General features: G+C 47.3%; 1 pseudogene; it reads right to left on the bottom strand.

Annotated features, from left to right (window-relative positions):
• The window catches only part of LOC119299890, a 50,711-nt pseudogene extending 39,972 nt beyond the window's left edge, over positions 1-10,739 (bottom strand).
• Positions 10,740-18,442: the final 7,703 nt, after the last annotated feature.

The raw sequence follows: 18,442 nt of genomic DNA, 5'->3' as shown, positions 1-18,442 counted from the left end.
ACAACAATGCTCACTATTCATCAAGAGGCAGTAGGTTCGATCGGCTTCAGTTAGCAGCAGTAGCGAAGGAATCGCTTGATCGGGTTTAGTTAACAGCCAGGGATCAATCGCTCGGGTTCAGTAACGCGTAGCCTGCAGTGCAATCGCTCGGGTTCAGTACAAGAACGCCTCGCTCGGGTTTAGTTAGAGCGCAACGCCTTGCACGCATGCGCGTACGTGTACAAGAGAAACGCGCAAACCTCCGTGCAACGCTCGGCCCCAACCACCCATCGTAACCAGGAACTCCCCGATATTTTCCTCGCCCTCGCTTCTACTTTGGTTTTTTCCGTCATGGACGGCCCAAAGAATGTCATGCAGCTGCGCCTCCGGCCCGCCCAGGACCAAAAGCCCACTTTCTGTGATGATGTTTTGTCATAGAAGTAGGAGCCCACCACATCTATGATGATACCGGGTTTTTTTCACAATTATCGTCATAGACGTGTCATAAGCATGACAGGAAAAAAATTCGTTCGGCCGAAAATGTCACGGATATGTCTTTTTTTTGTAGTGTGTAGATGCACTACGTGATCGAATCCCCCTCTGGCAGGGTGCCGGAAAAAGCCCCAAGATAGGATCTCACGGGAACAGAGGCTTGCAGTGGCAGAAAATTATTTTGGTGTGTCCCTCTAATGGTTTGGGAATATTTGGAAATTTATAGTGCAAGAAATAGGGTTAGGGGACCTCCAAGGGGCCCAGAAGCCCTGAAGGCGCCCCCTTGGGGCACGCCTAGGAGGCTAGTTGTGATAGCCTGGCTTATTAGGGATGATACACTACTCATATCAATAAGGAATTCCTTCTTTTCCGGGAGCCCATTCGGACAGAACTCCGAAGTTAAGCGTGCTCAGTTTGGAGTAGTGTCAGGATGGGTGACCGACCAGGAAGTTGCTCCCGGGTGCGCACGAGTGAGGACAAAGTGCGCAGAAAAGACAAGTATTGATCTGTGGGGCCAGTCTAGATCCCGCCAGGAGTAACGACCACCGGCCGGTGTGTCTGGGGCGTTACAAGTTGGTATCAGAGTCGACCCTCGCGGTTACACGGATGGTTGCGGACAGGTGCGTGGTCATGTTGTTCATGGCGTTTGTGACCCGTCGTGGCACCCGGCATGGCACATGTACCATACTGGAAGCACAGACGTTTGTGCCAAGAGGGAACATTCTTGTGGCCCGACGAGGACGTCGGTTCCTCTGAGTGGGGGTGTATGTGATAGCCTGGCTTATTAGGGATGATAGACTACTCATATCAATAAGGAATTCCTTCTTTTCCGGGAGCCCATTCGGACAGAACTCCGAAGTTAAGCGTGCTCAGCTTGAAGTAGTGTCAGGATGGGTGACTGACCGGGAAGTTGCTCCCGGGTGCGCACGAGTGAGGACAAAGTACGCAGAAAAGACTAGTATTGATCTGTGGGGCCAATCTAGATCCCGCCAGGAGTAACGACCACCGGCGGGTGTGTCCGGGGCGTTACACTAGTGGCCTCCTCAGCACTCCTCTGGCCTCCTCTCCAAGTCTTCTGGATGTCTTCTGGTCTAGGAAAAATCACCGCGAAAGCTTTATTCCGTTTGGACTCTGTTTGATATTCCTTTTCGATAAAAATCAAAAACAAGGAAAAGCCATAAACTGAGAGTAGGCTCTAGGTTAATAGGTTAGTCGCAAAAATAATATAAAATAGCATATTAATGCATATAAAACATCCAAAATAGGTAATATAATAGCATGGAACAATAAAAAATTATAGATACATTGGAGACATATCAAGCATCCCCAAGCTTAATTCCTGCTCGTCCTCAAGTAGGTAAATGATAAAAACAGAATTTTTGATGTGGAATGCTACCTAACATACTTATCAATGCAATCTTCTTTATTCTGGCATGAATATTCAGATCCATAAGATTCAAAACAAAAGTCTAATATTGACATAAAAACAATAATACTTCAAGCATACTAATAAAGCAATCATGTCTTCTCAAAATAACATGGCCAAACAAAGTTATCCCTACAAAATCATATAGTCTGGCTATGCTCCATCTTCATCACACAAAATATTTCATCATGCACAACCCCGGTATTGGACATGCAATTGTTTCATACTTTAGTGTTCTCAAACTTTTTCAACTTTCACGCAATACAAGCATGAGGCATGGATATAGCACTAGTAGAAAAAGGGCCATTTGTCCCGGTTCATAAGGCCCATCTGTCCCGGTTGCGGAACCGGGACTAAAGGGTCATTACTAATGCCCTTGGCCTTCAGTCCCGGTTCTTATATGAACCGGGACAGATGGGCCTCCACGTGGCCGCTGTGGCGAGCCCAGGCAGGAGGGCCTTTAGTCCCGGTTGGTGGCACCAACCCGGACCAATAGGCATCCACGCGTCAGCTGTTCAGGGGCTAGGGTTTTTGTTTTTTTCTAAAAGGGGGTGGATTTGGGGTTTTTGTATGGTTAATTAAGGTGTTTCATATGTTGTGTTAGGTAGCTAATTAATTAATAGAGAGAAGTGTCCTCTCTTATCTCCATGCTTGGTCGACGCTATGTACTATACGTATAGAGAGGTCCTCGATACGCTAGCTAGTAAGAAAATGAAGGAAACCATTAAGTACAGAAGTTCGTCATGCATACCGAGAGAAGTGATCGACCTCTCCTTCTCCGAGAGATTGGTCGAACAACAAGTTTTCATATTATCTATCCGACGCTACTGGCTACATACATATACAATATGTAAGATCTGTTACAATCCCCTAGCATCTGAAATCAATTTCCACATGGTATTCTTCGGCTTTATTGATGACGTGGTCAAGAAAGAATCCTGCTAATTCCTCTTGAATTGCTTTCATGCAATCTTCTGGTAGGAGTTCATTCCGCATCTCCCACGTCTAATTTGAAGAAGGGGGTTAATACATATATATGAATGAAACTCAACAGAAATGATGGTGTAATAAAATGAAATTGTGAATATTATTGCTTACGCACATCAAATTGTCTTTTAGAGTAGCCCCGCTTATCTTTGCAAGTCGCGTTGTAGATGAACTCGCACACGTAGTATCCACATAAATGTAACACCCTCGATGCGACTATAGCTCCCACGTGTCGAGGCACGACTTAGAGACATAATCGCATTGAAGGCATATGTCGCAAGTTAGGCAATCTTCACAACATCCCATGTAATATAAATAATAAAGGGGAGATAACATAGTTGGCTTACACTCGCCACATCAATCAAGTACATAAATAACATTACATCATCCAAACACTCATGGCCCGACTACAGCGCCAAAATAAAAGAGAATCCAACATGCGACACAGTCCTGATCACCCCCAACTGGGCACCACTACTGATCATCAGGAAAGGAAACATAGTAACGTTGAGAGTCTTCGTCGAACTCCCACTTGAGCTCAAGCGCGTCTCCTGGAGCGGAATCATCAGGCCCTGCATCTGGTGTAATAGTAATCTGTGAGCCAGAGGGACTCAGCAATCTTGCACCCTCGCGATCAAGACTATTTAAGCTAATAGGTAAGGCAAGGTAAATATGAGTGGAGCTGCAACAAGCGACTAGCAAATATGGTGGCTAACTTATTCGCAAAAGAGAGCGAGAAGAGGAGGCAAGGCGCGAGCGAGAAACTAGAGAACAACCTGCGCAAACATTACTCCAACACCATGTCCACCTCCCGGACTCCGCCGAGAAGAGGCCATCACGGTAATGCACTCAGTTGATTCATTTTAATTAAGTTAAGGTTCAAGTTATCTACAACCGGACATTAACAAATTCCCATCTTCCCATAACCGCGTGCACGGCTTTCGAAAGTTCAAATCACTGCAGGGGAGTCCCAACTTAGCCCATGACAAGCTCTCACGGTCAACGAAAGAATAGACCTCCTCCCAAGATGTTTCGATCAGACTCGGTATCTCGGTTCTTCAAGACACTTCGACAGGTTAAAACAAGACCAGCAACACCGCCCGAATGTGCCGACAAATCCCGATAGGAGCTGCACATATCTCTTTCTCAGGGCACACTCAGATTGTCCAAACTTCCGGTAGGCCAGCCCAGAGTTGCCCCTGGTGGCCACCGGCGGCTGACGAGGTGGACCAACACTCAGAGGAGCACTGGCCCGGGGGGGTTAAAATAAGATGACCCTCGGGCTCCGGAAACCCAAGGGAAAAGAGGCTAGGTGGCAAATGGTAAAACCAAGGTTGGGCATTGCTGGAAAAGCTTTAATCAAGGCGAACTATCAAGGGGTTCCCATTATAACCCAACCGCATAAGCAACGCAAAATCCGGGAACATAACACCGGTATGACGGAAACTAGGGCGGCAAGAGTGGAACAAAACACTAGGAGAGAGGCCGAGCCTTCCACCCTTTACCAAGTATATAGATGCATTAAGATAACATGGCAATATAATGATATCCCAACAAGTAAATAAATGTTCCAACAAGGAACGGCCTCCAATCTTCACCTGCAACTAGCAACGCTATAAGAGGGGCCGAGCAAAGCGGTAACATAGCCAATCAACAGTTTGCTAGGACATGGTGGGTTAGAGGATTGACATGGAAATTTGGGAGGCTTGAAAGCAAGTGGTAGGCATCATAGCATTGGCATAGCAAAAGAGCGAGCAAACTAGCATAGCAAAGATAGTAGTGATTTCGAGGGTATGATCATCTTGCCTGCACAGTTGTCAGAGTTGACTGGATCCTCGAAAGCAAACTCAACGGGCTCCTCGTTAGCGAACTTGTCTCCCGGCTCTACCCAAACAAGACAAACAAACAACAAGGACACAATCAACCACGTGCAAGGATCAAACAATATGATGCAAAGATGGTATGCTATGCGAGATGCGATGCGGGATGCATATGCAAGATATGAAAAAGAATGCATGAACCTGGCCTCAACTTGGAAATCCAAGTGTGCCACTGGAAAGATGAGATGAAATCGCTTGAAAACGATATAAAGAACACCGGAATCGGAGTTACGGTTTGGAAATGGCAAGCAATTCAAATATGGCACCGGTCTGCGATTTACAGCAAGTAGCCATCTAAAAGCAATAAGATGAACATGCTACAGCACCCAAGCATGACAACAAAATACATGGCCGGGATGCATTCAAGATGCTTAACAAAAGTCTAGCACTGAGCTACGGCCAAATCATCCATTAACAGGTTCAAACAAGCATGGCAAAAATGCATATGGCAAACAGATCTCAGACTTAGTGAAATTAACACTTATCTGGAATTTCAGATCAGGTAGCTCTCTTCGGAGCAACAAAACTACATGCTACAGGACCTGACCATGGCAAAGTAAAGCATGGCATGGATATACTCAAAGAGCTTAACAAAAGTCCCTTAGTGACCTTGAGCCAAAAGGGATCAGAAAATACAATTGCAAGCACGTGAACATGGCAAAAACATAATCAGATCACAGACTTAGTGAAAACTGGAGCATGCTGAAAACAGATATCAAGTAGGCATGTTTACGAGCTCGATGCACTCACTACGGAGCAAGTCATGATAAGCTAAGCATACATCCATCAAGAAGGCACAAAATGCAAGCTAGACATGTCAAGAACAATAGCATAGAAAGCATGGATCAACTACAACATCATCGGCAAAGTTGCAAACAAGTTGACAATCTGCCCAGATTCACAAAGTAGCAAAAATAGAGCTCGATTGACTCAAGCTAGGGTGCTTCATAATTGCAAACAAAGACATGGATGGATAGAGCACTACAATATTAACAAAACATCCTTACTGATCATCCTCAAAAGAGGCACGGATCACTAGGAAACAACATGAACATATGGCATCATGAGATAAACAGATCAAGGACTTAGTGGAAATGCTAAGTCCCTGAAAACAGAATTAGCAAGTGCACCACTTTGCAAGCTTGTGCTAGTCACCACACACATCACAAAAATACATGGGTTGCACCTCTGGAAAGATGACAAAACCCTTAACAAAACATATGTAGAACTCATGGGCATAACATGCACACATTAATCATGGCAAAAATGACAAAAACCTAAATGGAGTAGCAGATCTGACAATTATCTCAAGTAGCCCTCTTCTAACAGTATTTCGGGCATCAAGATGAACTCAAATGAAAATGATGCAATGGAACGAAATGATGTACTCTCTGAGATGAACATTTTGATATGCTATATGTCAAAAACGGAGTTACGAATGCGGAGTTACGAGGCCATGAACATGAGCATATGGATCTGAAATTTTGGGGACTTGGACGAATTTTTAACCTCCGGATCTAGGGTTTGACCCGGGCACGCAAAACGAGGTTCGTCATCGGGGAGCTCGCCGGAGTTCGAAGACGGCGGCCGGCGAGGTTGGGGGCGCCGGATCCGGCACTCTCGCGGCCGGATCTGGCCGGAGACAAGGCAGGGAGGCGGCGGCCGGCCGGAGGACGGGCGAGGCGGCGCGGCGATGGCCGCGGCAGCCGGGGCATTGAGCGGCTCTCCAGCGGTGCGGAGAAGGAGGCGGCGGCTCGGCGGCAGCGTGGAGAAGGAGGCGGCGGGGCGCGGCGCGACGCGGGAGGAGGGCGGCGGCAGGTGCGGGCTCGCGGGGGCCCTTCCTGGGCTCCCCGGGCCTCGGGCGGCGGCGGGTTGGCGGCGGTGACGTGGCAGGCGGCGGTTGGCGGCGGTGACGATGTCCGGCGCGGTCGGACAATGTCTGGCGCGCGGAGGGGATTTTTAGGGTTAGGAAGAGAGGGGATCCGCGGAATTTTCGGGAGGGCCTTTAAATAGAGGTAGAGGGAGCTAGGAGAGTCCAAATGAGGTGCGGTTTTCGGCCACGCGATCGTGATCGAACGCTCTAGATGATGGAGAAAGCTTAGGTGGGTTTTGGGCCAAATTGGAGGGGTGTTGGGATGCAACACACACGAGGCCTTTTCGGTCCCTCGGTTAACCGTTGGAGTATCAAACGAAGTCCAAAAGGTACAAAACTTGACAGGCGGTCTTCCGGTAGTAAACCAAGGCCGCTTGGCAAGTCTCGGTCCAATCCGGAAATGTTTAATCCCCACACACGAAAGAAAGCTAGAAATGACCAACGGAGGAGAACGAAGCGCCGGAATGCAAAACGGACAACGGGGAAAAAGCTTGAATGCATGAGACGAACACGTATGCAAATGCAATGCACATGATGACATGATATGAGATGCATGACAACGATAACAACACACGGAGACAAATACCCGGACCCAAGAAAATAAATAACTTAACGCCAGAAATGGCAAGAGTTGGAGTACAAATTGGGAAAGTTACATCCGGGGTGTTACAAGAAATCATTCCCTTGTTCCCACCACAAGCACTTTACGAGAAATAGAGGTCAATCAAACTGATAATGAAGCATTATAAATGGCATTGATGAAAGTAGCTAGAATCAACGGGATCGGGATGCATGGAACTAGCTAGCTAGTACTACTTACTTTCGGGTATGTCCATCGCAGCTACCCCGGCAGTCCCGGAGCTTGTGCTGTGAATACGTTCCAAACCCTGCGAGACAAAGAAAACAATTAGTTGATATCAGGAAATGAACAAAAAGTTGCCGATATGGTGCGATAATGATCGATTGAACTTACTTCTCGAGCATTTTAGTCATGTCCGCACAGGTCTCGGGAGATTTTCGTCTCGAGTCTAAGACGGTTACTAGTCCCTGCTCAAGCTTAATCACCAGGAGAATATAGTGGAAGTTGCGCACGCATGCATAACTCATCAATTAGATTACTATAACCTCGCTCGAGTAATAAGGGAAACCGAATATGCACAAGATAGTAACACTCACTCGAAGTTGTAAGGAAAGAGTATTTTATCTTTGTTTGGTTTTACTATCAATGATTTGAGCAAGTTGGCCTCAGCATCATCGGCGTTCTTTTCAACCTCAAATTTATCTATGAGATTTGTGTTAATGAACCCAATATCATACATTTCTGCTTTTCTGCACTCGACAATCTTCAATCTGCATAGTATAGCGAGGATAATCATATATACATGCAATGAAAGAGCTGAGCTATATATAGAGACTTAATGACAGAAGTAGTACTTACAGACAGTAGCAAGTGACCATTAATTTATCGAGGGCCTTTTGATTGAACCACTGGAAGAACTCCTCAAATGGAATAGTCAACAAATCAATTCCAACGAGGTCGTGCTCCTCTTTAACTCCCAGATACAAAGTATTCGTCCCCCCAGACTCTCTGTAGGTTTTCATGTACCAATCATGGAATCTTCGCATCATCGTTGTTAGAGATTTTTCATCTTTGACAAGAGGCTTCCCATAATGGTATTAGTGTTCTTCCACCTCTAAGAAATCATAATGTACATAGTCGGGCAGATAATCTTCAAGACTGCTATAACCGGGCACCATCCCCGGATCATTAGCGACGATATCGCTAGACACCTTGAGCAGGGGGCACGATTGGTCCGCTTGTTCGCCGAGATGGGCAATTTTTTTCCCAGCTCGTCGTTCTGCTAACCTTCGATCACTGATAGTATTTCTCGACCGCTCCGCTTTGATATATACCTTTGCAGTAATGCGCTCATAGTTGGTTTTTGGCGGAGACTTTGGTGGTTTCCTTAGGGCATCGAGTGTGCGCTTTGCTTTCACCCGATCTACCTTCTCCTCCGAAGGTGGATGTCTCTTTGCTTTTCACCCCTTGAAAAAAGTCATTCACTTCTTTTTCCACGATCTTCGCGTTTTCTTCGATGGTCCTCTCGTATGGTAACTTCTCTAGAGGCTTGAGAGGTGGACCGAATCTGTATTGCCTGCCTCTGGCTGTACTGCTAGACGCCGGAGCAGACGGAGCGGCTTCGGCTGTCTTCTTTCGTGCTTGCTTATGAGGCGGAGGAGAAGGACTACGATGCGCCGGAGCAGCCGGAGCGGCGGTGGGTCTCTTCCGCCCTTGCTGGCGAGGCAGAGAAGGAGGAAGCTGGTGGCTGCTCGGGCGCGCCGGCGTAGGTGGAGAAGGAGGTGGAGTGCCGCCACGTGCCGGAGAAGGAGGATGCTGGTGGCTGCTCGGGCACGCCGGCGCAGGCGGAGAAGGAGGCGGAGTGCCGCCACATGCCGAAGAAGGAGGCAGAGTGCCCTGATCACTCGCCGGAGGAGGAGGCGGAGTGCCCTGACTCGCCGGAGGAGGAGGAGGAGGCGGAGGCGTCCAATTCAGAAGGTTGATGAACTCCTTCCACCATAGGCATGGAGTCTTCAGAGCAGAACCCAGCCGAGTCTCCCCTTCACCGGTAGGGTGGTCAAGCTCGAGCTCCTCAAATCCCTTCGTTATTTCGTCTACCATCACCCTAGCATATCCTTCTGAAATCGGCCGACAGTGAAAAGTTGTGCTAGGTTCAGGACATGCAATAGAGCCAACAGCCGCCTTGACTTTCATATTCATCCATTGCATCATAAGGTGGCAATTGTGAGACTCCGTGATTAAGTCCACGGGGTAGCTAGCAGGAGCCGTGAAGACAGGCTCCTGAAGCAGCTCCGTGGAAGCCACGCTGCTTCTCCGCTGAGATGGCGGTGTAGCTTCGTTTGTAGCAGCTTCGGCAAGTCGCGTGCTGCGGGCCTCGTCTCGTTCCTCTAGCACTTGTACCCTTGCGTGCAGCGCTTGTAGTTGGGTCAACTCCATTTTCTTCTTCCTCTCCCGGTGTTTGTAACCGCCTGCGTCGGGAAATCCAGCCATCCACGAAAGGGAGCCTGGCGTGTCTCGTGTCCGTCCGAGGTGCTCAGGATTCCCGAGGGCCTCTGTGAGCTCGTCGTTCTCTCTATCCGGAACAAACGTCCCTTGTTGCGCCTTTTCGATATACTCCTAAAGCTTCTCGATGGGTGTGTTCAGCTGCTCGTTGGTCCAAACACACTTCCCTGTTGCAGGGTCCAATTTTCCCCCAACCCCGAAGAACCAAGTCCTGCAACGGTCTGGCCAGCGTCGCGTCTCTCGTTCGATCCCTTTAGCAATGAGGTCATTCTCAGCCTTGTCCCACAACGGTCGGGCTTTCAGGTAGCCATCTGACCCCGTGCAATGGTGATGCTTCTTCTTTGCAGCACTTTTCTTGTTTGTCGCTGACATCTTCACTGCACTCTCAGATTTCTTTTTGGTGACAAATGCGGGCCACTGATCTTTGATCTTCTCAAATCGGCCGATGAATTCTGGAGCCTTGTCTTGGTCGACAAACGATTATTTCAGCTCATCCTTCCACCTCCTGAATAGCTCAGCCATCTTCTTAAGAGCATAAGCCTTGATAATTGGCAGTTTAACTGGATTCTCTGGATCCTCCTCTGGCGGGAAGGTAAAATTTTCCTGCAGCACGGTCCAAAGATCAGCTTTCTGCCTATCGCTGACATAAGACACATAAGAGTATTTGTCCTTAGGCTTCAACCATTGCTTGACGCTGATCGGGATCATGTCCCTAACTAGAACCCCGCACTAAGCATTAAATTTTTTGCTTGGTCCGGAGGGGTTCAATCGGTTGGCCAGGGCGATCAATTTCGATGAACATGTACCTTTCATCTGAGCGCAACTTTCTCTTCGGGCCTCGTCTCGTTATCGAAGTGTTGCTCGATCCAGAGGGCTAGAAAAGAAGAAAAAGAAGAGAGTTAATATGTGTACGTACCAAAAAAATTAATGCATCAATTAGGTATAGTCAGCACATGCTTAATTAATTAATATATATACCTGGCCGGACTCCGTTCGGTCACCAGATCCGTCATCACGGTGTCCTTCCCCCTCCATTCGGTCACCGGAGCCGTCATCACGGTGTCCTTCCCCCTCCATTCGGTCACCAGAGCCATCATCACGGTGTCCTTCCTCCTCCATTGTTTGATCATCGTCGTTGTAGCCTGCTTCTTCACCCTGTCTTTCCAGACCATCGGTGCATGTGTCGTTGAGAAACAACAAGACGGCATCACTTCCATGTGCGATTATCTCCCCCAACACCGCTTCTTGTGCTTCGTCTCCGGGGTGCGGATCCATAGTTTCTGCAAATATTTACAACATGGCAATTATTATTCAAACATGATAGATGGATATATTAGTGGCAAACATTGAACTAGCTAGCTAAGCACAATAAGCAATCATTTTAGTGGCCTGGCCTCAACGCTTCTCTAGGGTATGGGGTGGCCTCGACGACAACACTCTTTTAACTTGGTAAATTTGGGTGGCCTCAAGAGAGCTTGTCGATCGGGTAGGGGTGCGGCGGGAGGGGGTAGGAGACCGACATCGGTTTTTTTTCTAGGGTTTGGGTGTCCTCGAGAGTTTTGGTCGAGCGAGGGGGCCGGGGGGTGCTCCCGTGGTATAAGTTATCACGGTCGAGAGGGGGTATATATATCGACCGCCCCTCATGTCGAAGTTATCCGGGAGGGGGTTATATCAACAATGAAGACATACATACATGGGAAAACAACGAGTAGGAATTAAGCTTGGGGATGCTGATATGTCTCTAAAGTATCTACAATTTTTGATTGTTCCATGTTGTTATATTATCATTCTTGGATGTTTTACAATCATTTTACACTACTAGGGAAAACCTTATACACAGAAGTTTATCAGCAGCGCGGTTTAAAAATGGGCGCTACTGCTAATTAGTAGTAGCGAGGGGTACAAAAACCGCGCTACTACTAAGTTGATAGTAGTAGCTGATACGTCCATTTTGCATCATGCTTTTATATCAATATTTATTGCATTATGGGCTGTTATTACACATTATGTCACAATACTTATGCTTGCTCTCTCTTACTTTACAAGGTTTACATAAAGAGGGAGAATGCCGGCAGCTGGGATTCTGGATGGAAAAGGAGCAAATATTAGAGACCTATTCTGCACAGCTCCAAATTTCCTGAAACTTCACGGATGATGTTTTCCAAATATATAAAAAACATTGAGCGCAAGAACTTCACCAGGGGGACCACACCCTGCCCACGAGGGTGGGGGCGTGCCCTACCCCCCTAGGAGCGCCCCCTACCTCATGTGCCCCCTGGTGGCCCTCCGGTGGCCATCTTCTGCTATATGGAGTCTTTCGATGGGAAAAAAATCATAAGCCATCTTCTCGGACAAAACTCCGCCGCCACGAGGCGGAACCTTGGCGGAGCCAATCTAGGGTTCTGGCAGGGCTGTTCTGCCGGGGAAACTTCCCTTCCGGAGGGGGAAATCATCGCCATTGTCATCACCCACGCTCCTCTCATTGGGAGAGGGCAATCTCCATCAACATCTTCATCAGCACCTTCTCATATCAAAACCCTAGTTCATCTCTTGTATCCAATTCTTGTCTCCAAGTTCAGGATTGGTGCGAGTAGGTTGCTAGTAGTGTTAATTACTCCTTGTAGTTGATGCTAGTTGGTTTAATTGGTGGAAGATCATATGTTCAGATCCTATATGCACATTAATACCCCTCTGATTATGAACATGTTTATGCTTTGTGAGTAGTTACGTTTGTTCCTGAGGACATGGGAGAAGTCTTGCTATTAGTAGTCATGTGAATTTGGTATTCTTTCGATATTTTGATGAGATGTATGTTGTCTCGCCTCTAGTGGTGTTATGTGAACGTCAACTACATAACACTTCACCATTGTTTGGGCCTAGAGGAAGGCATTGGGAAGTAATAAGTAGATGATGGGTTGCTAGAGTGACAGAAGCTTAAACCCTAGTTTATCTGTTGCTTCGTAAGGGGCTGATTTGGATCCATATGTTTCATGCTATGGTTAGTGTTGGTGTCAAAACCGGCGAATCTCGGGTAGGGGGTCCCGAACTGTGCGTCTAAGGCGGATGGTAACAGGAGACAAGGGACACAATGTTTTTACCCAGGTTCGGGCCCTCTCGATGGAGGTAAAACCCTACTCCTGCTTGATTAATATTGATGATATGGGTAGTACAAGAGTAGATCTACCACGAGATCAAAGAGGCTAAACCCTAGAAGCTAGCCTATGGTATGATTGTATGTTGTATATGATCTATCGACTAGCCTGGCCTTGGTTTATATAACGCACCAGAGGCCTAGGATAACAAGAGTCCTAGCCGAATACGCTGGTGTGGAGGAGTCCTTGTCTTGATTGCCAAGTCTTGTGGAATCTTCCTTGTATGCGGCAGCTGTCCGAACTGTCCCATGAGTATACTGCCATGGGGGTCCTCGGCCCAATCTAACAGATCAGGAGATGATGTGGTGAGTACCCCCTAGTCCAGGACACTGTCAGTAGCCCCCTGAACCGGTCTTCAAGTTAGGGACGCTCCTCGATTCTTCCGAACCGTTCTTCATCTTCGGTCGACGGTCTTGAAAACTGGTTCAACAAATCTTCTCATCTTCGATCTTGAGGATCGCCGAAATGCATTCGACGAGTTTACACGTCGGGTATCCGAGGAGCCCCTTTAAGTTTCCGGCCTTTATCAAAGCCTTGTTATTTTTATGCCACACCTCGGGTTTGAAGTTGTTCCCGGGCGGCAGCGTCCTCTTGCGTCCGAGATCCAACGCCGGATTGCATTCGAGGTATCTTTTGCAGCCGAGCACCAACGCCAGACCGCTTCCCAGCTCTAACGCCGGAATGTATCCGAGCTCCAACACCGGACTATGTATCCGAGCTACAACGCCGGACTGTATCCGATCTCAAACACCGGACTATGTATCCGAGCTCCAATGCCGGACTGTATACGAGCTCCAACGCTGGACTATGTATCCGATGTGTCGTAAATCACCTTAGTTCAAAGATGTTTGAAGGAGTTTAGCCAAGCTTAACGCCGGAAATACCCTCTATGGAGCCAGCCACTAGCGCCCGAGTTTTATGCCAGACTGCTTCCGAGGTGGTGCACCACCCCGAATGTGGGCCGGTTTTTGTCAATATTTTTGATTGGTGCAATTTATTCTCTGCCGAGATATATAGCCAGTAGCCCTCAAGGTGGGTATCGGTCTAAAACCTGAGATGCACATGAAGGATGACATAAGACCACTGATCCCAGTAGTCGCTGAGACTCAGGTTGATTTGCAAAATCGGTCTGAGGATCAAGTCCTAGCTCGGAAGAATACTTCGGGACACAAAAAGCAGCGTGTTCAGTCCTCGAGACTCAGGTTGGGTGCGGCCGACCAACCTGAGGATCAAAATCTCCTCGGAAACTGTATTACACTTAAAATTTTCTGCATTGGACAGGCAATGCAGTAGCCCCGGAGACACTAGTCGGGTGGCAACACCAGATCAGGGGATCGATGTGCCCCTTTAATATTTGTAAATAATAAGCCTGAAGCCCAGCAGCCCCCGAGCCTTAATGCGGGCACGGGTGGACGAATTAAGGATTGATATCCATAGTAAAATCACAAATTATGTGTAATGACTCTATGTATCCAAGTACTTTACGTCATTAATGCTCGGATCCGCATTGTACAAAACTTTGTTGACCGACCATCGGCTTCCACCTCCTCGGCCAATAGTCGAGGAGTGTTTTTCCTACTTTATAAAGCCTTTATGAGGGCAAAGACTTACAACAAACAAGGCAATTTGGCCATACGGTTTTATAAACAAAGGTACGTAGAGAGATATGTTATATTACCGTTTAACAGAAGAAATGTCTTCCAAAGAAAATAGTCCCGCTATCGGTTCCTTTCTTTGGGTTGTCATGCTAAGCATGATCATGAAACCTCAGATCCAATGTAAGAGCAAAATATCGAGGATTTAGTTTGGGAGGCCAGTTAATAGCCCCCGGTAGTGTTCGGCGACAGTCGAGGTCAAGCCGTAAACACTTCGGCCATTGTTATGAATGGCCCGTCATTTAACACCGTCATCGGAACACTGACCAGTTTACGCTTATTGTGACAGTCAGTTTTCGACTTTCTCCACTGAGGTGCTTAACCATGTGAGCTGGAAGCACAATCGCAGTGGTTCTCCCTTTGCACACCTAGCCGAACAAAGCGGAACGTAGGAGGCAAGCGCAGGAGCCGGGCAACCCAACTATTGACTGAAGACACAATTCGAAACCGATGCATATATAGCAATATCCGAGAATGTTTTTGCCGAATCTCTAAAGGTGTCCGGCGTTGCACTGCGAGACTTGTGCTGAAAACACACAAATAGTTTAAAAGTGCATAAGCTTGAAAAACCAAAAAACGTCAGTAAAAACTTGACGTCCGAACAAAATCAAGTGTTTGGTGCCAATTCAAAAATTGGCCTTAGCAAAAGAAGTGCTTCTGTCGTGCTTTTACATGATACATCCTATCTCAAGACTGCAAGCGGGTCAGCTACGACTTCAACCTCCTATCCCGAGGACGGAGTACTTCTCATTAGGCATGTTTAGCAAAATAAACTCTAGCAGCTTTGAGAGAGAAATTAGGCTCCCCGGCTAGTGACCACATGCTCGTGTCAAAAAAGGAGTGATAGATAATAATAATAATAATAATAATAATAATCATAATAATAATAATAATAATAATAATAATAATAATAAAACTTTGCAACGACTAAGAAGAAGAACACTTATCATAAAACGGCTCATATAAATTTAAGAGCCCCCAAGTGACTTGGGTAAAAGAATGATTGCATGTACCGAAGTACTTATATCATATCTATGTTCAACCGAACTTTAAACGCGTCTTAACCGACCGTCGGCTTCTCCCTCTTCGGTCAAGGACCGAAAAGTGTTATGTACTCCATCTATCGAGAATATTGACGGTGTTTCCAATAACCAGGCAACCAGGCCATAAGGCTGTAGCAGACAAAGCACGCTCAGGGAACTTATGCTATATTACTGCGAAGTGTAAGAAGCATCTTCGAAGAAAATAGTACCCCCGCCGATACCTTTCTTCGGTGCTCATTGTTATTATGAGACTTGTGCAATTGATTTTTTGTACTCATGAGTTCCGTTGTGTGCCGACCATTATTGAAAACTATAAGAGCGCTAGCTTTCGGCTTCACCCAGTCTGAGGTCCGGCTCGGATGACCCGATCGTGACAATCACAGAGGTGCTCCCTTTACTCCCTAGCCGAACAATTGGGAACGTAGTGGTAAACACAGGAGCAAGGCAACCCAGCTTGCAAATCGCTTAAGTCAATATGGTGCATATTGTGGCATAATACACGAACAAGGAACGAAGCCGTACAAGTATAATCATATGCAAGAGGAAAAGCTTCATGAAGGAAGCCCCCAAATGAATTGGGTATTTGAATTTATGCGTCACAAACAAAGTTTGGACAAGGAAATTTTTTACAAGCAACTTTTTTCCAAAAAAGTATAATGCTTGGTCGAACCGAACACAAGTTAGAAATTAAAGCTTTGAGCATGAAAGCGTCTTAGCTGGTTAATGTGCTCGGTATTGATGACGCGGTCCAAGCTTGATGCGGGACAAGGTTCCATCCTCCAAGCCGGTCCCGAGGTGGCGGAGCAGAGATCTCGACACGCCGAAGTGGTGATATAGCACGGTCAATGCAGACCGGCAGAGTGACGCCGAAGTCCCCGGATTATTTTCCTGTGCACAAAAAATAGTGCAAACCGGAGATAATAGCAGTAATGATAATTAAAAAAATCGTTGCATAATAAATAATTTATGCAAAGTGAGTAATAAAAGAAATATGGCCTGGCGCCGAAGTCAATGTCGATGCAGGGCGTCGGCGTGATGCGATAAAGGCGTGGCAAAGCCTGAATTCACAGGTCGGTCCAAGCTCCCGATGCGGCGTTCACCGGACTATGTATGGAAACTGACCGAACCACCATGCGATTGTTGTTAATGCGGTCACCATTTGATAGACCTATGTACATATGATGGACAAATGAGAGTAATAATTCCTTCGGAAAAATGAAGCCAAACAAGCAAAAAATACTAGGATCAATAGCACCTGGTTAATTTGTTGTAGCAATCCGAAGGAAGGTGATTCCCAAAATTGGGACTCGATCCGCACACCCATTGCCTGATGGGCGATAAAACAACGGCATGGCAATGCTGGCAAAGGTTGGCTCACCGAGGCAAAGCCCTCGGTCCAGCTAACGTGATGGAGCTGGTCGGTAAGTGACGCCGAAGTGTCCAGAGTAGGTTGATGAAGAGATGGCGAAGCCCCCGGTCCAGCCGAGATGTCGAAGCCTCGATGTCAGCCGATGAGTCGAAGTAGGTCGGCATGATGGACACCAGCTGGAAGAAGCAATAGTGTGGCCCTACCGATGTAGGTCGTGACGTGGTTGATGCCGGCTTGATGAAACGACCGTGCGGCGATGCCAGTATGCCCACTCCGTGTAATCTATGGGGCGGCGATGTTGGTGATGATTTATCCTTCGTGATGCCGGACTCGTGTTCGGCTTGCCGAGATGATGATCCGAAGAAGTTGAGCTTGGCTCAACAAAGTGACGACGTGTCTAGAGCAGGTCGGCAGCCGTGGAGCAATATTGCCGGACTGGTTTGACACCAGCATGATGTTGAAGATCATGTTCAAAAGATCTTAAAGTTAGTGGGATGTGTTCGGGAACAAAACACAATACCCCATACAAAACTTCCTTCAAAAGGGATGTCCGAAATCCCGTTCATAAAAAAGACGAACTCGGGTCGGATTCGTTTTCGCGCAGAAAACAGATCCGAAATGTGATGCACTAATCGGAAGGTTTCCGGAGTTTGGACAGTCGGATCGAGCTGAAATTTTGAGAGGTGGTAGATATAGAAGCTGGACACCATGCCCTAAACTCATCCAGATTCCTGTCCAGATTTGACAGGGCTCCGGTACATCGTGGATTGCCAGAGATTCCTCCATCATAACTCGACAAAATTTTCCAGGGCTGTTGTAGACTCAATTCCGCACAATTCCACCAAAGCGATCGTTAAAAAGACACTTGAGGAGGCGGTGGCGGCGGACACAAGTTTGCTGTCCATAAAAACAGCACGGGCGCCCGAGGGCAATGTTGACGTTGAGCCCCCGGGCTCCCTGGATGGTTCCTCCATGATCTTGATAGAGATCGGAGTTGATGTTTATAAAGGCCCTCATTCGAACATGACGATCGGAGGTAGGGCGCAGTCCTTGGTCAAACCAAGGTGACCAGTCGAGCTGGTGACGAAGATGTCGAAGTCATAGTTGATCTGCAGGCGAGCCATCAAACTTTTGCCGAACACACAGCGGAACTCTCAATGAAAGCACCAATGTCGGTGTCAAAACTGGCGGATCTCGGGTAAGGGGTCCCGAACTATGCGTCTAAGGTGGATGGTAACAGGAGACAAGGGACACAATGTTTTCACCCAGGTTCGGGCCCTCTCGATGGAGGTAAAACCCTACTCCTGCTTGATTAATATTGATGATATGGGTAGTATAAGAGTAGATCTACCACGAGATCAAAGAGGCTAAACCCTAGAAGCTAGCCGATCGTATGATTGTATGTTGTATATGATCTATCGACTAGCCTGGCCTCGGTTCATATAACGCACCAGAGGCCTAGGATAACAAGACTCCTAGTCGAATACGCCGGTGGGGAGGAGTC

Source organism: Triticum dicoccoides, chromosome 5A (genome assembly GCF_002162155.2).
Source record: "Triticum dicoccoides isolate Atlit2015 ecotype Zavitan chromosome 5A, WEW_v2.0, whole genome shotgun sequence".
Classification (NCBI taxonomy): Eukaryota; Viridiplantae; Streptophyta; class Magnoliopsida; order Poales; family Poaceae; genus Triticum; species Triticum dicoccoides.
This window is presented reverse-complemented; position numbering and strand designations above follow the sequence as displayed.